General features: G+C 41.9%; 1 long non-coding RNA gene across 2 annotated transcripts; it reads right to left on the bottom strand.

Annotated features, from left to right (window-relative positions):
* Positions 1 to 9,597: 9,597 nt before the first annotated feature.
* LOC143174185 (uncharacterized) lies at positions 9,598 to 22,690 on the bottom strand. Of its 2 annotated transcripts, none has more exons than XR_012997919.1 (3): positions 22,544 to 22,690; positions 21,077 to 22,473; positions 9,598 to 9,678 (listed from the first exon to the last, which is right to left on the bottom strand). It is a non-coding gene; the product is annotated as an uncharacterized LOC143174185 (long non-coding RNA). The 2 variants fall into 2 exon arrangements; XR_012997920.1 differs by lacking the exon at positions 9,598 to 9,678 and adding an exon at positions 16,720 to 17,192.
* Between the last annotated feature and the right edge of the window lie 3,449 nt (positions 22,691 to 26,139).

Here is a 26,139-nt window from a genome sequence, read left to right as displayed (position 1 = left end):
TCGTTCCGTCGCGATTTCCCCCTTTCCTCGGTCGGTCGCCCGCGAAACCGCCTACGTGTCGATCCATCGAGGATGCATAAGGCCCCTGTATTCAGCGTTGATCAACGTGAACGATGAAATTGCGTGCGGAGGAAGATCGATCGCGCGGTGTATGCAGTCTCTTTTCTCAAGATCAAACCGCATGGGATCTAAGGCCTGGTGCACACTATCGGTCTGTTTGTACGTTTTGTTCTTGCCTCGATCTCGGGTTGAGCGTGTTACTGACAATGATTCAAATCTAGGGTTAATTCGGCAAAAATGTATGTTTTATAATCTCCAGTTGTTACCAATTTACGATTGAAACTGAAGTCTAATTAATAATTATCAGCGATAACTTGCAATTTTTCTTGATATGTAATTAGATTACATTCTGCTCGATTTTGGTTCAATCGCACCCCTTAACACTAGAACGATCAGAATCCATTATAATGTTGTACATACCAATTTATTCACCATGAAATTAAGGTTCTACATATAGGATACCCCGATATACGAAAATCCATCAATGTGTTCAGTCAATACACTGGTTGTTCTAGTGTTAATAAAATCCATTACGAAGTGTCCATCAACATTATCGAGCCGTTTACGGTTCGGCCATGCCTTGTTTCTGATGCCGGCATATGCCTACATAGAAGTTTTTTCTTCTCGAGCCCTTCCTACATCAATTTCTTCTTGTCTTTCATACTACATCGGGTTTGCACTCACTTTTCCCATTATAATTCAACCGAATTTGGAGCGTTACCAATTTTATGATAAACTGATTAATATTTGATCGATTTCGAAGCAGACCTATGGTGTGTAACGAGCTTAATGATGAGACGCGGGAATGGGATTTACGTGAGCCGTTTTTTGCTGAAGCTGTCTCTTCCGCCTGGTCAGACCCCGGGATGGACGAAGATGTACTGTTTTATGACGCGGAAATTGAATGTCAACTGATGGAGAGAAAGGGGGATGTGTTTTCAGAAAAGTTGCAAAGCGACGGGAAATTCCAGGATCGTTTCGAGTTGTTTCTTAAACGGATGGATCAGATATTGCTTCTTGGATGAGATTTAATCAATTCTGAAGAGAAAACGGGATGACTGATTTGCAAGTTACAGATTTCTTTTCGGATATTAATGACGTATGATTAAAGCGGATTTACTTAATTTGGTGTGTACAGTTCTGTTTCAATTTCATCTCCTGCAAGGTAATGTACGAGGAACATTTATCTATTAGGTATTCTCTGTTATTATTAATGAGCAGTTTTCATTTATTTATTAGTTGACCTGGTATGGGTCACAAAACTTTTCCAAAGGAGGAAAAAATGCCGATTTTTGCACCGCAGGAGGAAGTTATTCATGACTCAACCGAACAATTTATCATTCTATACTCCATTAAGCATCTTAAGGTCGCAGCGTGTATCAAGCACAACGTCCATAAAACCATTCATTACGCCTTAAGCCTTGTGTGGGCAATCAAAATATTTATGATTATTAAGGGTTTAAAATTTGTTGTGCAAATAACTTATATCTCGAGAAGGTAAATAGAATATAATGGCATCTAAAAATGGAGATTCGGAATGGTTCTAATATTTTTATAATACCATAAAGATACCTGCACAGATGGGTGCACACAAGTAACCTTCGAATAACAAGGTGCTTTAGTAACACAGTTCCGAATAACACGATCGAATATCATTGATTAAAATAGAAAATTAATTAACATTATAGATCTAATCATTAGAATATTTCACTTCATCGTTACAGACGTAGCTTCAATCTAATGAATTTGTAAAATATATAAAATATAATAGTATAACTTGGACGTAATTTTTATTATTACCGCAAGTTCTGCATTGTCAGCAGAATTTTTATTTCGCGAGACTACACCCAATAATAAGGAAATTTATTTTAAATACGAAAATTCAAGAGCGAATGACGCGTTTTAACGATTAAATCTTAAAGAATCGAAGAAGTCAGCTTGATCGTTTTAGTCAGCGATCAGCTCATATATAGCCGACAAAATCGAAATGCCAGAAATGAACATATCTTTTCGCGTGATCTCAGTGAGTAGCGTCGTGTCTATCAGCGAACAGCCGGGCGACCGTTAATCCTTCCCTCCTTAATTCCCTGACACGTTAGACATGATGTAAGAGCCTTATAAAGCATGCGAGCATTTTCGTGGCGCTCGATACCGGCGGGGTTTATATTGCTAATTAAGTAATTGAGGGTTAAAGGGGGAACGGGTCGAAGATAACTGCGCCGGGGCCGCATCGCGATAATCCCTGAAATGCTTCCTGGTTCGGCGGGGCCTGTTAAAGAAAGGGATAAGTGGGGAGATGTATTCCGATCCTGTGCGGTGGGGGATTGCCGCTGTGCAGCCGATCCGATGGGAGCGAAGGCGAAACGTGACATACACGAGGCGTACGCTTTGGGAATTACGAGCAGAATCTTTGACGGCGTGTTTCCTTCGTTGCCGCGGCTGGGGGCCCATGCCTGGCAGATTTATGTATCGGTAATTACTTTCCTATCAGGGCCGGGCTAACAGGTGAACCGGGGTAGGGAAAAGATCGTTTCATGTCGAACTTCTTCAGATTGCAGCTGTTTAATCCTTGAGGCTTTTTTGGCCTAGATTTTTGAAAACTCTTGAAAATTGTTTAAGACTTTTGAAGATTTTCGAAGATTCTTGAAGATATCGTTCAACTTCTTACTATATTAGACTCAATTCTAACAGAATAATTCGAGTTGTTACTCGATTTTATAAGATTGAATGGTGAGATTCATACACTTTGTACGTTAGGGAAATTATCCGGAAAAATTGGTAAGTAGATCGCGAACCTTATGATTCTGTGGAGAATTCAGATTTCCCTTGATCATTTCTTTTTTAAGTACTTGTTCATTGTTATCTACGTTTGCTCCAATAATTAACGATTGACATAAATCAAATACTAGAATCATATTCGGACATGTTACTATAGGGCAAGAGATTAAATTACAGTACATTGGAAAAGTTTGATTTTTCATGAGGATCGGCTGTTTATAAATAGCAATTCGGCTTGGCCAAGACTTCGCCGCCAGCGAAGTTGCAAACGTTCGTCTTCCAAGAGTTAATGTCGGACAGCTTGTTCGCGTAGGTACCCATTCCAGCGGTAGACCTCTCGTCGGGGGGCTTTATCACTGATCAATGCGGCCGGTGATAAAACCGCAGCTGCGCTTGATAGTCCCCGCCGCCGATTAATCGACGAAGATATCTAGAATTCTTCCGTGAGTCTTATCGCTCAGCTATTTTGACTGAGCGGCGCCGCTTGAATGTGTACCGCGCTTGGTATCCGCGATACGCCTGTTGCAACCTTGCCGCACGGTTTCACGAGATTAATGCGTTTGCTTGTCGGGATAAATCGAGCAGACTAGTTTCCCCGATGTTATAATTACTGTACGCGGTGTAAGATAATGGTTCTCGCGAGTTGCAAGTGTAAAATGCTGCTGGAGGATGCTGGCAGAAATTGGAAGATCTTTCAGAGAGGAAAACGTTAAACGATTTAAGAATAATCCTGGTATTGAAATACTAAATTATATAATTAAATATTAAATTGAATAATTACAAGATACATGTAAATTATTAACAATTCGGGTTTTACAAATTGAAATGGGATTCTTTTTTCTTTACATTTCTTTGCCGATTAGAAAAGTTTTTAACGTTTTTCCATTGTTTTATATAGAAAGAATGATTTTGTATAGATAATATCTTGAGTTATCAGGTCTTCATCAAATTCGTTAATTCTATAACAAAATCTAGCTTCATGGTTCTATTATTCAATGCAAAGGATATTACTTTCCAACAGTACGTTTCGATTGAGCTTTTTTATGGAATGGGAATCGATAAAAACGTTAGTGAATTGGTTAAAGGATGTCATTTGATCGCCGTGAAAACCAGAGAACAGCGAACGAAAGTGCGGTGGACGTCTGGCAAGTGTATAACGCGTTTCGATTCTTAACAGCGTATACTGACACTTTACACCGCGTAGAAAAAGACGCCAGATAATTAAGAGGACAACGGTGCAAACGGAGACTGTTCTTGCACGGCTGTTTTCAATTAAGCGGACCCTCGCACAGCTCTTCCGGTATAAACGGACACGTGAATGCGCAAGAACCGACGTGTGTGTGATGAAAATGAATAAAAAGCGTCGAACGAAGCCCATTGGCTAAGACCTACACGAAAAACTAAATGGAGTTCTGTGGTTACTCGATACAAATTTAACGTGCTTGCAAGAAATGTTTTAACTGTGCCATCAAAATCATTCAAAGACCAAAGAATGTTGGATGACATGAAATATTATTGTGTGAATTTCGGAATAAATTATTTTTGACTCCACTTTTGTTCGTAACTCAGATCTGCAGAATACAATCGGTGTGATTGCATTATGATATTTTTTCATGGTTTTCGAATCCGTTATTTAGAATTTTATGAGGCTCAGTTAGTGTCATTTTCGAGAGTAGCATTTTTTAAATTTTCACTAAAGAAAATGTTATTTACTTTCTTTGAATACGGAGATTTTACTTGGGTTTAATATTAATCATGTTTATTTAACATACGTATGAAAATGATATGGGTACATATATAACGAAAACATTCTAACGACGTGATTTAATATGTTAGAAGAATATAGTAATAATTATTAAGTTTTAAGTTTTCGACAGGTTACATTTGTCTATCATTTTACGGTTAATAAAATACATATGTCTACGGTCACGTGATGCGACAGAAGACTATACAGGAAACAATACTCGCCAATTCACCTTGTACGGGGATTAAATCACGAGGATGGTTAACGGTGTAGTTTGTATTTTTGTCAGAATTTCAGATCTTTACGTTCGCAACCGTAGTGTTAATGTATGTATATGCTCCCTCTGGCAGATTCACAGTTATAAATTCTGGATTGGCAGGCAGAAGTGCGAGAAAATTAACTGCAACGGTACTCGGAGCTTGATATTCGTTAGTACTAATTACACTTTGATAAACCTGCGTTTGGTTTTTATTCTTATTATCATCTGGTTCGGTATCAAATAAAAAGTGATTGAGAAATGTTTTCCGGCGGAAATAAAATTAATAAAATTGTATGCAATTTCTACTTCTGATTTGTATAGTTAAGTAATCATTATATTTTCAATGTGGAATTAAGAAGTATATTTGAAAATTGATTTAAACATTAGAAGTATTTACATTAGAATTACTTTATTGTCAATAATGCATTCCAAATAAACGATTATGGAATGTAGAAAAGGATAAATGTTTCCACTTTGTGTTGCAATCGCATGAAATGGTGACTCACAGCGCAACATAATATTACGTCCGCCACGTATGTGTGTACAAAAACATCTAACATCCTTCTTTAATACCATGATTGCTTCATCGATTTTTAACAGAGACACTTTTAAGATGAGTAATCACAGGTTTCGTGATACCGTATACTTTTGCTAATTTTATGGTTCTCTTGCCACATCGCAACGTTGAAATTATCTCGTGTTTTACTTCTACGGTTAGCACTTAGACGTTTCCGCCTTGCCGCGGTTTATTGCGCACAAATAGGTACACAGCAAGTTCTATGATAGATCAGCACATTAAAAATTAATTTCACCAAAGTCTGAGTCGATAAAAATATTTAATAACATAGGTATCGTGGATGAATTTTACCCTAGCTTGTTTCCTTACTCGCAAAGGATACAAAGTAGTTCCATCGAAGACCTTTATTAAGAAATGAATAACTCACGACACAATAGAAGAATTACTTAAATACAATCTCAGATTTGAAATTTAAATATTTTTACATTTTACAGGATTTCTCTAACTTATTCATAATTGAACGTGTAGTTCCGACAAGTGCATTGTAATACTTCAGGTCTCCATGCTCACGGAACAAAGTTGAGAAATAGAGGTCACGGAGAACAAAGGGTCCTATAACGACGAAGTCGCACAAGGGAGTGTCAAGGAACACAATTGGTTCCCTCAGTCTTCTAAGTAACCTCTTTCTTAACAATGAAATTGTACTGTAAACGTCTTACACTTTCGTAAGCGGCGATGGTTGCGCCAGATAAGTAACTTTCTGTAACATTCATCGTCGTGACTGACCGACGACCGGAACGAATCGGTTCCAAAAGCGGAACGAAATGAAGCACCGGCAGAAAGGGAACGAAGAAACATTTTTCTCCCCCTGTTCAATCGCTGAGATTGCGTAATCACGAGGAAAAATCGATACTTTCAATTTCAAGAAGCCGGTATCTCGCGTTGAATCGCCCGAACGGCCGTGTATCCCGTGTAAAGATAGGACAAGTGATGCCTGAGCACCACTTAACATCGATAAATACGAGATCGCTCAATCGCGCGCGTATCGGCATCCCCCATCAATAAACACGATAGCAAAAAGCTGGATTCGATGACGACGATATTCGAGCCAGCGATAGGTACCTCGAACCGCGGATCCCCGCGTCGAATTAATGTATCGGTAATGGGCCCAGTTACCGCATGGTAACGCGATAATTGCAACAAATCTGCGAGACGCATTAGAGCGAGTCGCATTTGATTTCCGGTGGTTTTCCACAGTTTCGAACTTAGGTGTGCGTTTTATATGTATTAATAAAGCGTATTAATATGTCGGGTTCCATTAATCGTTCGGGCAACGTTGTTAATTCAGGTATCGCATTTCTGTATCGGTAATTACATGGCATGCCGGTTTATTAATTCTTGACGCTTCGTCTGGGTAAATAGTAGTCGACGAATAAGCTGCAGATTTGTTGCATTTAGAGTATTTTTGGTTTAAAAAAGCAATAAGAGGAAAGTGTCTAGAAAAATTTATTATTCTACGTGAAGAACTGAGTAGAAAGCATGGAATAATATTTTCTCATGTATCACTTCATTTTCGAGATAATCGCGTTTGTGAAGTCGAACGTCTGTGTTATTCAGTAGAAACCGAATACGTGTGTTCGTAACTTTACATTTGTAAAGTCGATTATTTTAGAAATATAGTCTCCCGTAGAAAACGTTATTCCATGTGTTCAACTTGTTCTTTCACGTAGATTCATTACTCTTCTAATTTTGATAAGGATGAATGCTTAACAAAGTAATGGGTAATGATTGTGTTTCTTGTCTCACTTTATCGTCTGAGTGCGCTTGCTTTGTTTTGCATGTCCGACGAGACTTTATGAAGGAGGGGTGAATGTCACGTTTCGTCAAGGTTGTCTCTCCAGCTTGTAAAATAAAGCATGAACAATAAAGTGGAAGAAACTATACCGCATGTCCGTATAACCAGTCACATAAGCGCTCAGGCTTATGCCCCTTCACTAGTCATGCACCATTCCTGTTTGTCTTGGAGATAGCTAGCGAGCCGCCAGCCAAACAGGGTGAAAACGAAATAGCTTCTATTTAAATAGCCCGTCTCTGAAGCGTCTCGGACCTCCCGAGTCGCAAGACGCCACGGAATGAAAATTACTAGAGTGAGTCACAGATTCAATGCGTTTTTCCATAAAAATTTCAGATATATATACAATAGAAATCAATAAAGTTTGTTTTTCGAAATAAACACAATATGATTTTACGGTAAGTATCCATTTTTCAGCTAGTTGTTCGATTTTATGACGATGCTATCCTTGGAAACGCAGAATCCTCTCGATATCTCCTGACGCTTTAAAGTTCCGTCCAAATAAAAAATGTGCAGTATCATTGAAGTTTCATAACTACTTCTATGCTATACGAATAGGAATAACATCTTTACCTACTACTTTGCAAATTTTTCTTAGTGTATCTGTCTTTTTGATATTTTCTTACCTGTAATATGGGAGAAGTATGAATTTCAAAGTTTCTCATACTGTTTATAACGAATGAATTGTCTAACCTCTAAACAAGTAATTAATCTCGTACAATAATAAAGAGCAGAACAATACTTATATATTATACGTACTACCTTTGTACCTTAACCGAAGGTCGCGCTTGTCAGTCTGGGTTAGTATTTATTTAGTCGTAACATATTACTCTACTATATATAATACTATGACATACTATTTCCTATAATATAATATTCCCTTTCCTAAAAAATTCTTATAAAACGTATTTCAATATATAAACAATTTAGCTTTAGAAGATAATATGAAAGTAAATACCCGCTATGGTACCTGAAAAGGTGTGGAAACTTATGACTCGCTCGAATATGTGCCACTTCTAAGAGAAAATGTCAGTGAAGCAGTCACACAGAGCGGCGTTAACGGAACACCGGTCGCATTGAATTCTCTTCGCTTAACTGTTCCGTGCAAATAGTTGATCCCTTATCGATTCAAAGTAGTCAATTAACGTCTAAGCCCATGGGAATCAGTCGCAGCCCGTCGCGGTGGCTGCCCGCGAACTTCGCGAACCGGGACGGGATTGAATTATGGTGGCGAAGGGTTGGGGGTTTACGATCGCCGCGGAGGAAAGAGGAGAGGAGGACGTACGCGCTATTGCGCTTGTTAGCGTTGCTTTCGGGCCCGTTTTATGTGCGTTCGTCGCGGACGACGCGACTCGCAGACCGAAAGAAAGGGAAAACGATGGAGAAGAGTCCGCGGACGGAAAGAAAACGGAGCGTGGGTTCGAGACAAAGGATCAGCGAAATTGATTCGAAGGTTTCCAGGGTCAGCCGCGGCGAGCGACGCCATTTTCCGTTTTGTGCCTCGCGAAAAAGATGATCAGGGACCGGGAATAAATTTTCGCTATAATTTTTGTGGAAGAATAATATAAACGAATATAATTCGTATATATAGTATAAAAATTGTATCCGACACTCGTTTGTTACTGAAGTAAAGGTATAAATCCAAGAATGTATAGAAAATTTTAAAAGCTGCGCAATTGAAAAGTTAAACGTTTGTAAATAATGATTATAAGTAATCGAAAATTTGTTTCAATGTTGATAATTTTAGTTAGAGAAATTGTATTATGGTTTCTAATAGTATGGAGTATTAGTTTCCTCTTCGAACAAAGAAATAAGTTTGGATCTGTATATAAACAACGTTTTTGTTGTTATGAAAGAAAGAGACGATTAAAGAGGAAAGTGTTTTCTTTAACGATCAAGATATGCTGCACGATAACTAAATCGAAATGAACTTTCCTCGTCGATAACAGTCACCGGTGACGATCAAAGTTCCTCGACGTCTATAATTAGCGTTCGCGATCAAGGCTGTTTTAGTTAAAAAACTAATTATTATCCCGCGGCTCTTGTTCGTTTTGGTTGTAACAGTTATGGTCCTTGTTCACGATGATTACCAGCTGACAAGGGCATTCCCGGCTATAAATTTTCAACTGCAAAGGTTACGAGCGCCGCGACCTTGGGCAATTCGTGTGCACGTATAAAAAGCCGCATCTGCCATCCGCGATGCAAATGCGTTCGAAGCATGTTATATTAAGGACACCGTTGTAAATCAAAACGCGCCGCCGTTCTTTCGACGTGGACGCGCGCCCTGCCTGGTACATAAATAATGGTGTTTTAAAGGACCGGCGCTTCCGATGACGGCGAATATTGCATTGTTAGCGTGTGCCGTTCGGTTATTGTATTCCGTTCGACGGGTCGGCCGTAAATCAGGCCGGATTCAATTTCGCTGAAGCGGGGAATTAGGAAGCGACGCGCTCGCCGCCGCTCGGGAACTGTAACAGAGAAGAAAGGCGTCCGGAGATTAGCATTTACATGGATAGTAAATTTCTTTTAAGCACTTAATCACCGTAGAAGAAAATAAAGCCAAACAAGACGTAGAAAACTTTATTGGAAACTACTTTTGCGCTGTTTCCTTGGGTACCATAGCGTGAAGACAGTTTAATGGCCGCCTTTAATGTCCGTCTTCGGGTGTCTTTTGAATTTAGTAAGCGTCTTGGCTGTGTAACTTTGTCTTAGATCAGACCCGTCCAACAGGTCTTTTCGCTGACAAGGGCAGAGCTTTGGGCAAAGCCACTGGCATACGTTATCCAAGTGGAGGGAATGCACTTGTGCTGGTGTACGCGCGTTAGGGTCTTAAGGCAGGCGATCACTATACATATTTACAAAGTAATATACAAAGCGGCCATCTTTGCCCGCGGCGGCATTACGGGCAAGTGCGGGACAGGCCTGTTTTAAATAATAGTTATTGATGGTGAGTAGAATAGATGTCGAGTGTACAATAGCAAAGATATATAATATATACCTAATACTTAAAAGTCTTCGATGAATTAATATATTCAATTGAATTAAATGAAATTCACTTTTTATTAATCAAACTTGCTTCCAGTTTAACACATTCACTACTAGCGTCACTTATTTGTGACGAATCCTATATTTTACATAATGAAAATGAAATTAATCCTAAAGATATTGTTATTAGAAATTATAAACTACGACATAATATTTAGGAACTCAGTGACTCGTTTCAATTTCATTTTTCTAATATTTTGTTTATAAGATTTATTGGATTGAAGAAAATATTATAATTGAGGAGACCGTCACCGAAATAAGTGCTGGTAGCGAACGTGTTAATATATAAACTATTATATTGTTGCAAAAGACAGGTAGAAAGGTAAGACAAATTCTTTAAATTACTATTAGTTAATTGTGACTGTAGAACTATATTACAAATGTGTATTTTTTATTTGTTAATCATAATAGCTAGAATACAGTCACACAAACCATACAACGGAATACTGTTTCTTTCACAAAAACCAAAAAATCGTACAAGCAAATTAACATTTGTAAGATTAGATGATATGCTAAAGGTTTTAGAATTCAGCAGAAAGTTACCAGAAATTGAACGTCGAACCAGATCGTCGTTCATTTAATTGCCAATTGATGCTATCCGAAGCGGTCAGAATAGTTTCCTGAATCCTCGGTTTACCAGTTCGCGTCGAGCTGGTACCATCGCACGCGTTTCCGTACCTACACGATCCGTCCGGCATACCCGACGATCTAAAATCACGATAGGAACCCGGCGCACCGTTCGCGATTCAAGATCTGCGATTCACGGTCGTCCTCCTTTCTTTGACCGATCTCTCCCGATGCAACGGTATTCGCCTATGGCGCCCCGATCGGACCCGATACAGAATTTCCGTTCCTCTTTTTCCGAGGTGGCCTGGCCTCTCCAGGATCCGCCTGGAAATCGGTGGCCTCTCCGGTCGCTTCATCTCGCGGCGCGATATTTCACCAGGCGTGATAGCGTCCGCGCGCCGTAATTTATGACATTTGTTCGAGGATTTTTCGCGGGGATAATCGGAGTTTTATCTCCGCCGGCGACTCCGCGATTATATCTCTCCCGCGGAAAGATTGCTGAAATACCGATCCCGTGTATACAACGGACGATCTTTCACGGAACCCTGTTTGGGGTGTGCGCGCTTCTTTGTTACGTTGTAATTCAGCGTCAACGCTGTATCAGCCGGTCGGGATTGAACGCAGGAATTAAAGGTAACTGTAAGAAATTGTGAGCAAGTTCTTTTTGTCGTTTATGTTATTTATCTTATTTAGTGTCTGTACCGTTTATGAGTATTTAATGGTGACCGAAGAAAATGAAGGTGCAATGAAATTGAAGTTCACTGTGGTTATTTTTTAATATGCTGATCAATTATTTATAGTTGAATGAAAGGTTGTAGTTTCGTTCTCTTCGCTTAGTAATTACGACTTCTGCAATGGAGTATTGTTAAATGATTGATTTTATTGCTGTTTTTCGCCCGATCCTATAGGGTTTTAATTATTTGTTTGGCCATAAGAACCTTTGTTGCCGAGCTGATCAACTGGCCTCAAGTTTCACTAAGTTGAATGTTAATTAGCGGCAACAGGACGAAGTTTTTTAATGACCTAAAAAGAAATGAAACCGGGGTTCGTGAGTTAAGCTGTAGAGGATGGAGTTTTATTTGACTCCTTAGAAAAATTCAAATTGAAAGTTTCAAGGGGAAGTAGGGTTTATAGCTTAAAAATACGATAACAAGTATTACTCTTAACGTGGCCAGTTTCTTGAAAAAATTAAGTACTTTGAACCGTAATGAAAAGGCCCTTTCTAATTTAACTTTAATTGCCATGAATAGCCTGAACCAATTAAAGAACACATAAACATTTTCCTCGTTGTTTTTATTCCCTTCCACAAATTACCCAAGCAATTATTCTATAGGGTGATTAATACCAGAGAGTCGAAGGGGTTAAAAACCTAACGAACAAAAGAGCATTCGATTTATAATAACGTCATCCCTGCTAATGCTCCGAACAGGTACCCAAAAACTCAGAACCACTAACGCAATTACCAAATCACAAAAGCTTCATCTATAACCTGAACCATCAAGCTACGACAAATTCATACAATTATAGTACTCGTTCCAAATATTACAAACTCTCAGAATTAAAACCGTCAAACAACAACGGTAATCCTATTTCATCTGCTCCAAATTGTCAGTCCCAAGAGCATCGACAAATTCCACAAAATACCTGACCAAATACACAGAAACATTAACGCATCCATCAGACCACCCTCGCGCAGCCAGAATCCACAGAAATCAACCCTCAAAGTAAACTCCACCTCAAGGAGGGGCTGTCGGCGCATTCCCACGGGATCTATTTCCATTCAAGACCTCCCACAGCTCGCGGTCTAGTCAGCCCGGCTATTTTTCCCCGTGGGGCGAAAAAGTGCATGAGATATAAGGATGCAGAGAGACAGAGAGAGAGACAGAGAAAGAAAGAGAGTGAGAGAGAGAGAGAGAGAGAGAGAACAAGGCAGGGGCTAACTAATAATTAACTTGATCGTGCCGCGGCGCAGCAGCCGCGGTTCTTGCGGCCCTTCTTCCGATTTCTTCGCTGCTACCGATCCACGTGGAGAAGACGCTTCTCGTACGGTTGCATACGGGACCGTGCAGCGTGCCGGGCACGGACGGTAGCGATGCTTGTACAAAGAAACACGCCTATGGCGTCCGTAATCGTCGTTCTTTCGGGCGAACTCGTAAATCCCGGTTCGTTGAATACCGTTCGCGGCGGGGAAACGGCGGGAATAATAAGTGTCGGCCTGAAAGAACCATAGAAATCGAAACTGCGCTTCGGCGAAACCGCTGCCGAGCCGCTGCGCTGTAGCCGCGATCGGACCCGTTCGTCGGCGAGAAACAAGGACGAAAACACGGCCGAGCATATGGTCAGGCGGTACGGAACGACCGTAAGAGAGGCGGAGAGGACCGGGGATGGTAAAGATCGCGCACAGTGGCTTTAAGCATGTAAAACTCAACGATCAGCGAAGGTAGCCGTGGTACCAGAGAAGTAACAAAACCGCTAAATTATCGGCTTGTCCCGGTTCTTCAGAATCTAGCCGGGTCGAAGCGTGTTCGCTAGGTGGGGACGCGCCGGGGGAACGGAATATGGGTAAGACAAAGTCTCGGCCTCGTGCGGTGTCGGAGTTTCCAGATATCCTGTAATTACGGGACATGGCGGCCGTGGCCGGGGGAATGCGCGGTTCAAGAGGGGAGAGATAGGTTCAATTGCTTTCAGCAAGTTTCTATTCGCTGTCGTTGCTCCGAGCCGCGTTTCTTCACGGTCAAATTACACGTTCCGCGATAGCGGCCGGTACGTTGGTACACACACCGTGGACCGGCCGGGAGGGGACCAGATTGTGAACACTTGATTACATTCTATACATTGATTTGTTTGCTGAAGACCGGGTCCTGTGTGTTATCGTTAGCATTGTTGTAATTACGAGCCGGGTTGTTATCTCGCGATGAGCCCGTCGCGAACGGACACCTGCCCGGTTGCTCTCTCGTTTTTCAGCCGGTTTCGTTTGGGTTACGGTGTTATTGAATACTGGCTGCGCCGGGGATTTCGCGAGATTCGCGTGTATGGTAAACCTGTTCCCGCGTCAATTGCTATAAGAGAATAATTAATGAGTCGTTTGTATTCGAAGGAATTGTGGTGGGAAGGTTGCATTGAAATATTTGAAATTGTTCGATGGTCTTTGTGAATTTCATTTTGTTAGGAATATTATCTGTACTTTCCCGAAAGAGATATTAGGAAAGAAGAATTAATAAACAATTGCAACATCATCTCTAGTTTTTAGATGTTAGTAATCAATATTCCCTCTGATCTCTGTCGATATGGCGACGTCAGCCATGATTCAGATTAGCATGAGCGCAGCAATTGGCATACTGTCCGAGAAATAAACAATTCACCGCTGACTAGTAGTACATTTTATCTACTATTAACCAAAAAAAGTAAAACCTGGAGTCTATTTTTACTCTCCATTTTAAATATCATAAAAAATCACCCCTCAACTTGTGCCCCACCTGTTGCCTCGCACAGTGCATACCTACATATTCTTTCAGAGGGATCAGCGTATGAGTATATTTTGATCGCAGTGCGCCACAATTACGCGACAATAAAAATCGAATCAACAGGTAGATTGACCCAGGAAGTGCGTTTTGCGGCACGCGATTCTGCCCCGATGCGAAATGAAAAATCGAAGTTAAACTTCGGGTAATTATTCAAGCTTATCGTTGGAAGAGTCAAAGTTAGCGCCCGGTCGGCGTCTGTTGTCGCGCGCAGCGTGAATTTCGTCGAGTGTTTTATTACACGTGCCATAGGGCCGACTGTATTACCGTCCATCCGCGGGGCCATCGTCATTTATATCGGGTGTAACCGCAACCTTCGACGCTTCCTCGTTCGTTCGAGCAAAGCCGACAATTTCCAGCGGTGGCTCCCTATTGCGCCTCTATCGTCGTCGAGAACGTGCGACCCCGTGGGCGCTGTAATTCTCAGGGGGAAAGGCTTTAAGCAGTTACATCGCGACTATGACGGCGTTCGTGAAGAATCGTGACGGTACTCGCGTGAGCCTCAACCGAGTCACGACATCATCTTTGATTCCCGGGGGACGTGACTTCTGACCGAAAGATCGGGCCGGGAGCGACATCGGTTCCGCATTAGCCCCCACCGTGAAGGTGTTTCGACGTTCCTTTTTTATCAACAGTTCGAGTCCCACGGGTTTTTGCAAGAACCCGGTCGAAAAATGCAAATCTTTCCTTTCAATTTAGAAACTGAATTACGCTTTTCTATTTTTACAAAAACAAACTTTACATAGTGCGATCGTAACATTTTTTCAGTCTTAGAGGGGTAATAATAAGATTAAAAATGAATAATAAGAAGGAAAAGGAATAAAGACGCTTCGTCTGATTCTACGAACCGATAGACTGGCTCTTTTGAACAATGTAACAGAGAAGCGCCATCGCGCCGTTGGGGACTCGAACGGTTAAGATGAACGGGCTTGAATATTTCAATGTTTTAATTGATATTCTCCGAATGGTTTCTCGAGTGAAATGAAGGGTACTTTTGGTTGTTAACCCTTTGCACTCGGAAGAATTTCGTTAGAAATACTTAAAATTTTAGGTCTACCTAAACGTAGACACAGACGATATTTTTTGAAATTAACTCAAAGAGAAATCGCAAGTGAATTTAGAAACAAGGCTTTATCCCAATATTTCACACACCGATGCATTATACAATTCAATGTTTTACTGCATCAAATCAAATGGTGACTGAGAGTCACCTCTCGAGTGCAAAGGATTAACATTGTGGAGATTAGATGGTAGACGAAGTTTAAATTCTTTCTCGTATACATTAGATATCTTTGGATGGAAAAGTAAAGGAGATATTTATTTGTTTTCTTTATAGTTTCATTGTGTTCGAAATAAAATGGACATTGTGTTTTTTATTAGTGTACATACTGAACGTTATTTTAATATGCAAAGTGATTGTCAATAAATTAATTAAACTGGGTGACAATGAATGGTTCTCGTAGATAGTTGTAATAATTATGAAAAGGTTTCGTAACCTTTGATAAGAAATATTTTATCAATTATTCATGTGATTATTACATCGCATATCTATCAGATATCGCAGAACGCTATTAATGAAATTCGAATTTACGTATACGTCTATCGACGAATAACGGTAAACTGGAATAAATTGAATTGTATTTTGTTCGCGAAACGTGGTGTCCCTAGAGGTACGCAGAAGCTAAATGTAGCTTCAAGTGAAACATCCATGTTTCTCCTGTTGCCAGGTATTGATGTCACTTTGCGATTCGAAATGCGTGTGCTTGTGAAGTGAAGTCATCAAAAGAAATACCGTTTTATGTATGAATAAACTTTATACCCAACTAGATGACGCGCAGCTGTAAAGAGCGAGTATGCATGTTTACGAGAAATTCGGAGTGCATACGTCCCCTCATTTGCATGACGTCTTAATAAAATATTGTGGAGGGGTAGCGTGCGTTGCCGTGCGGCGGGCAAGAATTTTTCAGTACATTACATTCAGTACTTTTATATTCATCAATTTTTTCCTTGCGAGCTCATTGAATACACATGAAAATAAAACGACTTCGCGAAAACAAGTAGTATACATACGTTTACAGAGAAAAATGTTCGCAATTAGATGACACGGAATTTCTTGCTTCGAATAACAGTAAACAGGACACCGTCTTTTACAATAAATTACCCTAACTTAACATTCAATATAGTACCATTATTAACAAACAAGAATGCATTCATTTTTACGAATCAATTTAATATATAATAAAAATTCTTTTTATTTGACCTTACAATCCTTTTCAACATCACAGATTCATAAACGTATCTTCCTCTGCGAAATAAGAAGACCATAAGAATAAAATAATGAAATCGATTATACAAATACCCCGTAAAGAACTGTATTCGAATTATATTAGAAATATAGAAACTTTCAATAAAGAAGAAATAACTTTCAAATCGATCCCTATTTGCAGATTCATCCGGCAAAGGTTATTATAGAATTTGCATAAATATTCGCAGCCCGCCTGCGACGTGCCTTTCATTCTCACCTTCGCTCTATCTGGAACAGCGGTAACTCAACATTACACGTTACGACCGTCCAGAACCCCCACGAGTCCCACCGAGATTCTCGCAAACAAATCTTCGCGGGAACAATTCCTGTCACGGTTTCCCCTTAGATCTGCCTGTCCACGATCTTCCGCCCAACCTCAGAAGTTCCTCCAGCATTCCAGTCCGCGCGTAACTGCCCGTATGGGCGTCAGGATTTTCCATTTAAGCCGTGCCTGCGGGCGAAATGCAGGAACGCGTCAGCCCGCCGGAAGCGACCCCTATCCACTTCGAGGAATTTTTCCGCTCTCGCCCAAACCTCAAGGTTCCTTCAACCGAAGATAATCAAAGTAGAATGGTCAAACTGCCGATGTACACGTGTTATTACTAGGTAATCTACTTAGAGGTAATTATCTATTATAGGAAGTCTACTGTACACTTTGCTTGTGTGTTCTGTGCCTTTTTCTTGGGAAATTGGATGGAGAATCTAAAGCAATCTTCCGAGTAGTTAGAGGATAATGAATGTGAACGATCATCGTGGCTGCGGCGATGAATCATCAAGATTATTAAGAATTCAATTACACGTCCAATTTCACTGAGAATTGTTTTCCTAAACCTTCGTTTTCTGGGTGAAAGGTCTTGAAACTTAAATGTATCATTTTCTGTATCCGTGTAAAGAATTTCTCTAATAATATTTGTTATAAAAACAGTTTAAATAATGCCTTAAGAAAAGTTTCTCTGAAATCACATCGTATGCAAACCATTTTACTATTAATCCCTAACCATTTCATTCAGTACGTCAAAATTATAAAAATTCGAATTTCAATATTAAATTTGACGATCACAGTATACAATATATTGAAATAAAATACTCCTAACCCAAATTTTGCGTCTTATTCGAAACAATAAAAAATGGAATCAACGTTTCATTAAGAAATGTCAAATATACGTAACAAAGAAAACTTTGAAGAAGAAAAACTTTCAAGTGCGAGTGGTTAACCGAATTCCGCGAAACGCTGAATTTAGGCCAGCTTTTCGTCAAACGGCACCATTGTGCGGCGTCGAAGGGTGCGCGGACTGACGGGGTACACGGCGGCACTCGATTAATTGGAGGATAACCTCCTTCTTGGCGGTCAATGTCATTTGCATGGGATAGCGCGCAACCCAGGCGCTCTTTCAGCTCGGCGCACCGCGGTTGCGAGACCAGGGGAGGCCCGAGGTCCGAGAGCATGGGCGTAGAAAGCACGAGAAAGAAAAGCCCCCGCGGCCAGACGGGAGGAAGAGCGCCGCGGGGCAAGAGCGGACGAGACAGAACGAGCCCATTAAAGTACAGAGTTCATGTACGCCCGAAGCAACGGAATGTCGGGACGTCACCCTTGGACACGTTTATACGGCCTTCTCTCGCCGGGGCTAATAATATATGTAAGTTCTCTCCGCGGACTTTATAGTCGGCACCGCGATCGGTCGCCTTTCGCGGTCGAGTTTTTGCATCGAGCACCGCGGCGCGATGCCTCTCGGCGATCATCTATCTTATTAATCCTTTTACGCGCCGCCGGCCGTGCCGGGCCGGCTGTTCTTCCGGTGAATTTGGGGGGTCCGCGGAACGGGCTGCTCGACACTTTCGTTGTCTACCGTGAGATCGTTGGGTTAGTTTACAAGGTGTCGGCGTGGATGAATAAGCGCACGGTTGCAATAATTCGTCGAGCAGCGGGGATAAATAATATCGTACCCGCGTAGAACGATTTTACTGCTGTTGCTCTCGCCGGCGCGGCGCGGCGCGGCGCAGAGCGCGCGTGAGCGAAACGAAGGGGGTTAATCTCGGAAAATAAAGCAACTGGACGCGTTTCTTGTTCCACGTCGCTCGGAATGCTTTCCCCTCGCTATCCGTTTGCTTTCCAATTTGTGCAAATTGAAACTCGGCTGCGTTATCGAGCGTGCCATTTCGCCAGGCCATGTTTCACGGCGTAGCGTCCCGGGGATCGTTGCTTAGTATTGCTGAACACCGATGAATTAAACGTACAAGGGTCACCCGGCAAGTTAGGAGGGCGGGGAGAGCGGTCCGGGACGGTTTACGCGGCCGCCGACCGAAACATCGTCTCTTATTCGAACTAACATCCACGTTCTTCGGATCGCGTCCCGGCACTTTCACGTTCCATCGGTACGCATCACGGCCGTGTATGCAAAGACGACCGGTCTCGTCTTTCAGCTATTTCTCGGACAGTATTCCGGTGACCTTGCTGCGCCGACTGCGCGGCGGTCTTCGTTGTTTCCACCTCGTCACCGTTGGGGTGCGACTTTAATTCAATTCCTGCTTCGAAAGGAACAGCAGACCCATTGTGAACGACTGGCGATACGCTGGTCGGTTATCGAGGCCGAGGATCGTGGCGGCCACGCCATTTTGTTCTTCGGCGGGACTCGCGCTAGGGAATGCAGCGGTGTTTTGAGTACTTTTATTTTGATGATGGGATATGGAGATCGGTATTCGTAAATATTGAGCCGGGTTTTCGGAATAGGACATTAGCGAGTTTGCGAGGATGTTGATGTAGCTTATTGTAAAATACTATATGAAGGTCTTTTATTAATTTTTAATTGAGAGAAACGTAGTCTGCAAGCATTTTGGGATCTATTTTATGAATAGAACTATCAGTTTTGTAGCTTAATTGACAAATTCTACTAATGGTGCGGCCTCTTTTTGAGTTATCTCAATTTCTTTTTTATTCTCCGCACCTGGGAAAAGTTCGTCGCAATATATTATCTAAATAACAAAATGACCCTTCTTATGAAGCACCTATCATATCCCAAAAGAACAAAGAAACCAAGCTCGTTCTACTGAATTGGAAGAAGTAAACCGAAGTAACTCGAAGAAATGTTGCAAAATACATAACAATCGGCAATCCACTTACATTCACCACAATACGAAGTACGTCTTCACTCGATACATTTCAAAAAACCTGGACAAATTCCTCGCAGGTCTGCCACGATCGAATCTTTGCTTCGCCTCATTAAACAGTTCATCAAGTGAAGCAAACGTTACATCGCCTGAATCTCGCGAATCTTTTTCAAGCACAGTTGGAAGCGCAATGTTTTCATTTTGCTCGCGATCCACGCAGACCCGCCACGAGTTTTTACTTTCGTTAGGAGCAGTTTCTCGCGTGGCCGAGACGACGACGGGCAAGAACCGATCCGTCCGTGTCCCACCGGCGGGGAACACGATCAGTCGTCGCGACGGGGCGACGCATTGTGGCACGATCGATCGATCGATTTCATCGATCCGCTCCTCTCATCGGAGCATAACGTGGCGAGTGTCTCGCGGCGCGAAGCTGTTCTCCGATGCTGACATTGAATGACGTCCCGCAATCGTTCGATCGAAGGTCCGGCGAGAGCGGTCGGTTTGCATACAAGCAGCCCCGTGATAACGACAAGATTAATTAAACTCGTTAAGCGAATATTGAAGGAAAGGAGGGGGGCTGCGCCGGTGCAGATAGCATGATCGAGGGAGCCGAACAGACGGTTCAAATAAAACTAGCGCGAGAACCGTAGAACTTTGCTGCGCGGATCAGCGGGGAGGACGTTGAACTACTTTCCTCGTGGAAATTTTTTGGTAACGAAGGGGAAGATCGGAAAGTATGCTTCCTCGTGAAGGGGATGAACCAGAATTCGTTTTATGTTTGCAGTAATTCCGTTTACGCTCAGTTTCTGTACGATTAATAACTGATCGTAACGAAATCGAAATTTCAATTAGTTGATGTTTAGAGATAGTGTAATTGTAATTGTGGATTTACAAGTTAGGTAGAATGAATTCATTTATTTTAGTATGGCTGTTTTGTTTCTTAGGAATTGTGATTATTAAGTCGGTACAATAAAAGGGTTTATGAGGATGTGAAATTATGTTGGTAGTATAAAATGTGTTTATATTGTGCTGGGTAGGAAATTTGTGAAGTGATTTGTTATAACATCAGACGAAGATCAGGAGTAAAAGAATTTAGTTCAGTATAGCGTAGATTTAGTTATCAAGCCAGCGACAATGAAAAATGCCTCTCAACAATAGTAAGTGAAGTATTATCAGACAAATCAGTCACGCGATACGTCAAAGTAAACACGACGCACACAATAAACAACACGTCAAAGCATCTAAACAATCCAAACCCGTCCAACTCCAAACTCCTCAATAAAACCATCAATTCTACTTCACAGCGACCGTCATTTCAATTACCTTTTACCTCGAATCTCGGTCCACCCCAGACACCGACCAATGTCTAACCCATTCCTCTGTGAAACGGTGTCGCGTCGCTATTGGTAGAATCTCGAAACTTGCTTCCTCCGGAGCAACAGTGCATCCCCCTTCGAAATCCATCTCAGGAGTCGCGGTCTCGAAAGACATACCTCTCGGAATACGCATCTTCCATCGCATAATACGGTGTGACGTTGAAATATCGATACACGGCTCGCAGCCCGGTCCCCGGGCCGAGCAACTTAAAATAACCTGACGACGAGACACAAAGGCGGCGCGCAAGAATTTCCGCGGCGCCGCGCGGCCGGACCCGCCGCGGAATTACCCGGCAAATTGATTTATCAAAATGGCTAATAGGTATAAATCGAGAGCTGATTAATGCGTCCGCGAACGGGGCGAGACACGTAACCGTGCAAACGGCGCGCGCGGCCGTTCCACGCGGCCCACTTATGGCTGAGGGGGGCATTTATTTATTCCCCCGAGGTTCCCCTGCAGATACGAATCTAACAGCATCCCAGACAAGAATGATCCTCATAATTGACGAACGCGTTCGCCTAATAGCGAGCCAACTTGGAAAACTCGCCAGCCGGATCGTAACATAAATCCCAACGATAATGAGATGGGTAAATATCGGTTGCCACGCACGTTTAACCGGAATACCTTGGAACCCGGTCGGTCGCTTGGTCGCTCGCTCGCTCGCTCGCCTCCGCCTGTCCGCGACGTCTCCAAGCGCTCTATTTTACTCCGCACCGAACTCGGACCACGATGGGAGAGTTATTGAATCCCCGTCCGGTCGTGCTTAAATCGATCCACCGTGACCATTTTTTCCCCTCCGCCGAAGCACGTTGCCATTTTTCTCGGCGTCCCACCGTCAGACGTTCTCTGCCAGATCCTGTCAATTTTCGACGTCTCCTACCGTGGTCCTTTGAAGAGCTCGTTAGCTACCGAGTTTGTTCGTCTCCGAGTTTTGCTCTGTTTGCGATACGAACCGCCGACATTGTTCCTTATCTGTCCACATTTGTAGACGGTTAGCGCGGTACAAAGTGACCGGGAAACTGGGCTACCCCGATAACTGACTCGATCCAGGCGATTCAGCAATTGCTAACGAAGTCTCGGGAAGAGTCCTCGATGACGTGAAGTTCGTTAGGGCTGGGTACGCGGTTCTTTCAGTTTTAGAGTCGCCGTTGCGAATTATACGTCAGGGTTCAGGTAATATTGTGTACAGGGTGCCTATGAACCGATGCATCCAGGAAAGGAGCGGAATCGTTTAGTAGCTTCGTATTCGTATTCGCATTTGCGAATGAAGGATGACGTGTGCGTTCATTCGTCATTGCATTAACTTATTCCAATCACGAGACCAACAAGAACTTCCATTTATTCTGAAATCAGCATTCGCATGAGTAAACAATCGTTCCAGACATATTTTCCTCGCCTGCATCCATCTCTTACCCAGTCGCGCCGTCATTTGCCAAACTGATGCATACGAAAGCAACCTCGATGCAATCTAAACCCCATTTTCTGTTCCCTTGACGAGCATCTCATCCGTCGTGTAAAAGACGTTTCACTCTTCTCCGATTCATCACTAATTACACGAGCGCTCCGAGTAGCCAGTCGAAAGCCAACTACAATCACGGAATAACTAGAATCGCGTTCAGCTTCTTCCCCGGTATACGCATTCCGAAGAAACGGACGCGCGGGGACGGCGACGTAAATAGACGAAAGGAACGAGCGGGGCAATCATATCGTTGAGAGAAAATTCAGTGAGTAGCAGGTAAGAGGAGGCCTGGCAAATCCCTTCCCTTTCATCATCTCTTTTTATAACCGCGTAAATTTCACTCGGTTACGTCTAACCGGGCCATGATCGTCCCCATGCCGCGCGGTCCGGATCGGGCCCGGCCGCGGTGTGTGTGTGCAGGCGTTTCATTACTCAATTAACGACCCACGCGCGTATCCCGGCCGTATAGTATAATATGTCCCGACCGAACGACGTACTCGCGATGTCGACCGCGCTGCTCAGGCAAATCGAACACGAGTGTCGGACACGGTACTTCGTAAATACGGGCGATCCTCTCGCCGGAGATCACGGTGCGCGCAGCCGGCAATTGACGAGTTACACGTGCACCGGCCCGTGTACCGCGGCCAGCCCTCGATGACGAGCCAGAAAAAAGCGATACGGGCGCCCCTCCTTTGATCGCGCGGGCAAAGTTTTGTTGCCTGTTCCGATTTTTATTACAGCCGTTACCAACTGTGGTCGACGATTATTCCGACTCCACGCTACTTTTCAGTCACCCGGCAGATCTCCATCGCGACGATTTTTGACAATGTATTGTCCATCACCGGGGATGGCTGGGATTGGTTATGTGCTCAGAACGGGTTTTGCTTTTTCTGCTTCTCGAGTTTACATTGGGTAATCTGCCGTGGCGGTCTTTTGTGGAGGCTGGTTGTTCGGTTTTCTTTGGATTTAGCGATGGCTGGTGTTCGATAGTGCTAGATAAGGTATTGCTAGTTTTGGAAATGGAATGCTGCAGTCGTTGCAGTAGGTTCTTAGAACGGTGCTTGAAATGGTGGACACATTTTTGTGTTTGGTTTGGGATATTTCTGGCGGTGAAATTTTGTGACATATTTCCTGATACAGGATTGATTGTAATTAAATGAATGCTTAGTGCATTTACTTTGTTAAATTTAGTGGTAATGGTCACTCGATATTATGAATGATCAATCTTTCCTTGATTTATGTGTGTAACAAATATTTTAAATACAGTTATTTAAGGACTTTTTTAATATTCTACTCAAAGGATTGAATATAACTTAATGAGAATTTTTTCTATGACACGGTAATTAAATATCGCCTGTTTCTCTTTCGCTTAACATGATTTCGCGTTGCAATTACCTTAAACTATTCAATAGGAGGTATCCTGACTCCATGTACCGAGAGATTACTTCCGGAAAGTAGATTTTAATGGCGTGATTCTTCTTATAAAAACGGTGCAAGAACCTCGACCCTGTGCTTTTCCTTTAATATCGCTAGCCTATTCCAGTAGTCTCCATGGAAAGAACTCATTCGGTCGGAATGGGGTTAAAAGCAGTTTCATATACGTGCGAGACAAAATTACTTTCTAAACGAGCCCGGCCGCACCGATGTTGTTTAAAAGTGACCCGAGAGGAATCGCGGCGAAGTTGAAAATTCGAGGAGAGAACAGCTCTGCAAAAGTTGCATTTGGCCCTGTGTTAACATTTGTTCGGAACGGTTTCTTTGCAGTGAGCATACGTATAATCAGCAGAAACGATCTTTTCCTATTGGTTCTTTTATTCATTTCAAGTACCTGGTAAATAAAACAATAAACCATGTAACAATATTTTTAAATCCTGAATGTACAATTTTTTTCTATTACCCGCATATATTAAGGATTTCATTGAAATTTTAACTATTACTCAAATTAGGCCGGGAACTTTTGAACGTCATTATATATATATATATATATATATATATATATATATATATATATATATATATATATATATAACGCAGATATTTTAGTTTCTGCTTTGATTTGCATAATATTACAGTAATCCGAAGAATTAAAGTCTCATTATTAATTAATTTTCGAGCCACGAATCTCTGAATAGAAGAGTTACCCCGTTTTCTCAAATAATCTTAATATTTCCTAATTGCGCTTAAAATCACGTTTACACACGTCCAAAGGAAAAGAAAAACCGCGCCAATCAGGATATTCTAAATTCCTCAAAGGATTCCAAAAGGACGCCGCTGGCTAATAGTATCACGCGCAACGGGAAACCCGTATTTCATTCGATCGGCGTTAACTGTCGAATATTTTCGAGGATAACACGCTCTTAAATTCCCCGGTACACTTTTAAACCCCAGTATGCAGCCTATAATAAAAACCGGCGCGTGAAAACTCGTCTCGGCGACACGTTCGGCCGCGGTCGCTGGTTTGAGCGCCATTCGCGAACCGGATCACACGCGAAATCGCCGGCCATTACGCCGGAATTGGCGATATTGCGTCGGTGTTTCCCCCGTTCGTCTCGTTTAATATCAGCAGACCGTCCGAAATAAAATACCGATAGACGTCCGACGGGAAATAATAATTTTGATTTAAACCGAGCTGGTGTTAACGAGCCGCGTAACGAGGAAGGTGTCCATTCCACGCCAGTGGTTCTTAACTTATGGCTCGCGGAGCCTCGAGTGACCGCGGAGTCTTTTCTAAAGATCCTCGAATCATAGAAATACATACATGAAATTGATTGGAGGTCAATGTCCATTGTACAATTTATATTATATTACTTAAGTTTTCAAAAAATTTTTGAACACTCAATACATACGTATGCTTTTACATATGCATCCTTGATGCACATTTTGTTAAATCAGAAGTAAAATTATTTAACCAATTATCTGCGATTTGAAGAGTATACACTTCAATTTTTGATTTTATTGTGCGTGAAATGAGAGATTTTTAAAATGAAATGCCACAGTTAACAGATTAACGCTAGAACTACCAGATGGGTCAATATGACTCATTTTTGATTTCTTCTTTTACAATTACCGAGAAGGTACGGATACTTCCACGAAAAATTATTAACGAAACTAATTCACTAATAGCAAAACTGAAGTACAACTCAATTGAAATCTTAATAAACACACGCTTATGGTTTTTATACAGAAATTGGTAAAAGTCAGTTCTAGTCTTAATATACCTGAGAAACGTTAGGCGTCTCTTCCTCGAACGTTATATAGCATGTACATTTACAGCTTATAACGTTCCATGCTATGGTGTCCCTAGAAACGATTACCTGAGATGCAGTATGCTACCATACCTGGTATTCCGAGTGCAAATAGTAGCACCTTCAGGGTCTGCGACAGGAAACAATTGAAAAGTATTTATAGAATAGGTGGGAAGTGTTAACTTCGAAGTTGTCACGAGAAAAAAGAAAGTTACCTAACGCTACATTGAATGGTATTTCGTAATGATGACATCTTTCAATATCGTCAGTATTATGGATGATTGCTGTTATTGACGGCTACTTAG

Source organism: Nomia melanderi, chromosome 2 (genome assembly GCF_051020985.1).
Source record: "Nomia melanderi isolate GNS246 chromosome 2, iyNomMela1, whole genome shotgun sequence".
In the NCBI taxonomy this organism is placed as follows: Eukaryota; Metazoa; Arthropoda; class Insecta; order Hymenoptera; family Halictidae; genus Nomia; species Nomia melanderi.
Note: the sequence above shows the minus strand (reverse complement) of the source record. Positions and strands in the feature narration are given on the sequence as shown.